Below are 5,000 nucleotides of genomic sequence, written 5' to 3'. Positions count from 1 at the left end.
ATAAAAAAGAAAAAAAAAAGTTTTGGCTTGAATCACCTTCTGAAGAGAAATCCAGGGGGAGTGGAAGAAAAAATCCTGCTGGCTGAAGAGAAACCCAGCCTTAGGACAGTTAAGGCGGATCCATTTCAAAAATCTCTTCATCTTTCTTTCTCTTTTCTTTTTCCCACAAAAGTTTGTTTTGGGTTTTGATTGCTGAATTTTGACTGCCTATCATCCTTTGAACCAGTGGAAAGAACTCTGAGTGACCATCTAAAAATCGTGAGCTAAACACTTGAGAGTGTGAGGATTTTTATTTGCTAACTTTGTTAAGTGTTTTCAGGATGTTTGGACTTCTCAAGAAATCAAAACCACAACAAGACGTCTACTTTCCTTTTAAAACTGTTTTTGAAAAGGAGCAATTGATTTTTGATAAGAAACAGTTTGCTTCTAATGAGTTTGACTTTGTGCAGAAACAAAAGAAGAGACAAAACATGAGTGATGATGAGAAGTGGGTCAGAAGTCGTGATCGTCCCTTCACCAAAGCCAAGAGAAGCAACTGTGATGTGCCTGAGCAGAACGAGCTTCAGACTTATGCCAGCTTGGAAAAGATGTTGCATAAGGCGATTCATGTTGTCCGGCAACTCAAAAGGAAGGAAAACAACAACACTTCTTCTGCACCAAAACAGCAAAGTAATTTTTCTTCTCTTTCAAATTCTGATTTGAAAACTAATGTGTTGTCTTCTGATAAAAGCAAGGCTGTGAAAACCACAAGCAAGGCTCTTTCTACCAGGTGCTTCAAATGTCATAGGGTCGGTCATTATGCCAACAAGTGCCAAAAACAGAAACCGTTGGTGACTTTGGAGAAAGTTGAAACCGAGCCAGAAAAGGAAGACCCTTTGCCAATTTTTGATGACTATGCACATGAACCAAAGGAAGGGTCAGGTGGAGAGCAAAATTGTGATCATAAAGAAGGATCTTCTTCCATTCACAAACCGGACCGAACTCAAGGTGAGCAACATTCTGATTATGGTTCTTTTGCTTATAATCCTTTTCCTTTTAATGTTTCAGATTTGAGGACAAATCTTTTTGAAGAGGAAGGGAATGATGTGCCGCAGTCCATGGATCATTACATGGAACCAGCTCAGCATGGAGTTCAGGACGTTCTGAACATTTCAACCGAGGTTCATGTTTTTCACCGTTCCAGACTTGACAAGAATCATGCCAGACTTGACTTGGGTCGAGCCAGACTTAGCTTGGGTGGGGAAGAAACCAAAGACGGATATGCATTCTCATCCGGCGGACCATCCGGACAGTCCCGCAAGCGTCCTTATCTTTACCCCGTGCATCCATCTGGTTCGGATGAATCTGGACATCTTGACTGGTCTTCTCCATTTTCCGTGCCTTGACCAGATCTATAGTCTTCTCCATTTTCTGTGCCTTGACTAGATCTAGTCAAATTTATATTTTCTATGCATTGTTTTCCCACATTTTCTTTAATTGTCTTTGACTACAAAACACTATAAATATGTAGTCCCTTTGATGAATAAAATCAGTTCAGTTTTGGTTGTTTATTTCGTTTCTTCTCTGAGTGAGAGAGAGAGTTCTTTAGCTAGTTCATCGGTTTGAACCGGCTTGTTGATTTGGTGGTCAGCCAATCATCTTTGTGTTGTTTGGTGGTTAGCCAACACATTCATTATTTCTTTGGTGGTTAGCCTTAGATCGTGGGTATATCAAGAGCCATTCCGCATCTCTTGACGATCCTTTCAATCCATTTCAGTTCCAGAAGTGCCAATTGCCTTCTCGGTTCATATCCAACACCCAGCTAAAGTGATCCTCCCTATCTTAGGGTTCTTCAGTTGGTATCAGAGCCACTTTGGCTGGTTTGTTTTCTTTCATCTTTCATCTCCTCATCTCTCCACGATTTTTCTTTTCTTATTTCTTGGATCCGGGCTGTTCCTTTACTCCCTTGTGAACGCCTATTATAAAAAAAAAAAAAATCGATAAAAAAGAAAAAAAAAAGTTTTGGCTTGAATCACCTTCTGAAGAGAAATCCAGGGGGAGTGGTGGAAGAAAAATCCTGCTGGCTGAAGAGAAACCCAGCCTTAGGACAGTTAAGGCGGATCCATTTCAAAAATCTCTTCATCTTTCTTTCTCTTTTCTTTTTCCCACAAAAGTTTGTTTTGGGTTTTGATTGCTGAATTTTGACTGCCTATCATCCTTTGAACCAGTGGAAAGAACTCTGAGTGACCATCTAAAAATCGTGAGCTAAACACTTGAGAGTGTGAGGATTTTTATTTGCTAACTTTGTTAAGTGTTTTCAGGATGTTTGGACTTCTCAAGAAATCAAAACCACAACAAGACGTCTACTTTCCTTTTAAAACTGTTTTTGAAAAGGAGCAATTGATTTTTGATAAGAAACAGTTTGCTTCTAATGAGTTTGACTTTGTGCAGAAACAAAAGAAGAGACAAAACATGAGTGATGATGAGAAGTGGGTCAGAAGTCGTGATCGTCCCTTCACCAAAGCCAAGAGAAGCAACTGTGATGTGCCTGAGCAGAACGAGCTTCAGACTTATGCCAGCTTGGAAAAGATGTTGCATAAGGCGATTCATGTTGTCCGGCAACTCAAAAGGAAGGAAAACAACAACACTTCTTCTGCACCAAAACAGCAAAGTAATTTTTCTTCTCTTTCAAATTCTGATTTGAAAACTAATGTGTTGTCTTCTGATAAAAGCAAGGCTGTGAAAACCACAAGCAAGCTCTTTCTACCAGGTGCTTCAAATGTCATAGGGTCGGTCATTATGCCAACAAGTGCCAAAAACAGAAACCGTTGGTGACTTTGGAGAAAGTTGAAACCGAGCCAGAGAAAGAAAGGAGACCCTTTGCCAATTTTTGATGACTATGCACATGAACCAAGGAAGGGTCAGGTGGAGAGCAAAATTGTGATCATAAAGAAGGATCTTCTTCCATTCACAAACCGGACCGAACTCAAGGTGAGCAACATTCTGATTATGGTTCTTTTGCTTATAATCCTTTTCCTTTTAATGTTTCAGATTTGAGGACAAATCTTTTTGAAGAGGAAGGGAATGATGTGCCGCAGTCCATGGATCATTACATGGAACCAGCTCAGCATGGAGTTCAGGACGTTCTGAACATTTCAACCGAGGTTCATGTTTTTCACCGTTCCAGACTTGACAAGAATCATGCCAGACTTGACTTGGGTCGAGCCAGACTTAGCTTGGGTGGGGAAGAAAAACCAAAGACGGATATGCATTCTCATCCGGCGGACCATCCGGACAGTCCCGCAAGCGTCCTTATCTTTACCCCGTGCATCCATCTGGTTCGGATGAATCTGGACATCTTGACTGGTCTTCTCCATTTTCCGTGCCTTGACCAGATCTATAGTCTTCTCCATTTTCTGTGCCTTGACTAGATCTAGTCAAATTTATATTTTCTATGCATTGTTTTCCCACATTTTCTTTAATTGTCTTTGACTACAAAACACTATAAATATGTACTCCCTTTGATGAATAAAATCAGTTCAGTTTTGGTTGTTTATTTCGTTTCTTCTCTGAGTGAGAGAGAGAGTTCTTTATCTAGTTCATCGGTCTGAACCGGCTTGTTGATTTGGTGGTCAGCCAATCATCTTTGTGTTGTTTGGTGGTTAGCCAACACATTCATTATTTCTTTGGTGGTTAGCCTTAGATCGTGGGTATATCAAGAGCCATTCCGCATCTCTTGACGATCCTTTCAATCCATTTCAGTTCCAGAAGTGCCAATTGCCTTCTCGGTTCATATCCAACACCCAGCTAAAGTGATCCTCCCTATCTTAGGGTTCTTCAGTTTCCATAGGTGAACCTGCGGAAGGATCATTGTCGTACCCTGGAAACAGAACGACCTGAGAACGATGAAACATCACTCTCGGTAGGCCGGTTTCTTATTGTGCCTGCTGATTCCGTGGTTATGCGTTCATCCTTGGCCAAGACTTCAGTTTTGGTTGGATCGTACGCGTAGCTTCCGGATATCACCAAACCCCGGCACGAAAAGTGTCAAGGAAAATGCAACTAAACAGCCTGCTTTCGCCAACCCGGAGATGGTGTTTGTTCGGAAGCAGTGCTGCAATGTAAAGTCTAAAACGACTCTCGGCAACGGAATCTCGGCTTCGCATAGATGAAGAACGTAGCGAAAATGCGATACTGGTGTGAATTGCAGAATCCCGTGAACCATCGAGTCTTTGAACGCAAGTTGCGCCCCAAAGCCTTCTGGCGAGGGCACGTCTGCCTGGGTTGTCACAAATCGTCGTCCCCCATCCTCTCGAGGATATGGGACGGAAGCTGATCTCGTGTGTTACGCACACGCGGTTGGCCAAAATCCGAGCTAAGGACGTCAGGAGCGTCTTGACATGCGGTGTGAATTTAATTCTCGTCTATAGTCAGAGTTCCGGTCCAAAAGCTCTTGATGACCCAAAGTCCTCAACGCGACCCCAGGTCAGGCGGGGGATCACCCGCTGAGTTTAAGCATATCAATAAGCGGAGGAAAAGAAACTAACAAGGATTCCCTTAGTAACGGCGAGCGAACCGGGAAGAGCCCAGCTTGAAAATCGGACGTCTTCGGCGTTCGAATTGTAGTCTGGAGAAGCGTCCTCAGCGACGGACCGGGCCCAAGTTCCCTGGAAAGGGGCGCCAGAGAGGGTGAGAGCCCCGTCGTGCCCGGACCATGTCGCACACGAGGCGCTCTGTCTACGAGTTGGGTTGTTTGGAATGCAGCCCCAATCGGGCGGTAAATTCCGTCCAAGGCTAAATATGGGCGAGAGACCGATAGCGAACAAGTACGCGAGGGTAAAGATGAAAAGGACTTTGAAAAGAGAGTCAAAGAGTGCTTGAAATTGAGGGGAGGGAAGCGGATGGGGCCGGTGGTGATGCGTCCTGGTCGGATGCGGAACGGAGAGAATCCGGTTCCGCCGATCGATTCGGGGCGTGGACCGACGCGGATTAAGTGGTGACCTAAGCCCGGGCTTTCGTTA

General features: G+C 43.6%; 1 pseudogene; it reads left to right on the top strand.

The window, feature by feature from the left end:
* The first annotated feature begins 4,114 nt into the window (after positions 1-4,114).
* LOC125601102 lies at positions 4,115-4,268 on the top strand (annotated as a pseudogene).
* Positions 4,269-5,000: the final 732 nt, after the last annotated feature.

This window comes from Brassica napus, unplaced genomic scaffold (assembly GCF_020379485.1).
Source record: "Brassica napus cultivar Da-Ae unplaced genomic scaffold, Da-Ae ScsIHWf_2437;HRSCAF=3148, whole genome shotgun sequence".
NCBI lineage: Eukaryota > Viridiplantae > Streptophyta > Magnoliopsida > Brassicales > Brassicaceae > Brassica > Brassica napus.
This window is presented reverse-complemented; position numbering and strand designations above follow the sequence as displayed.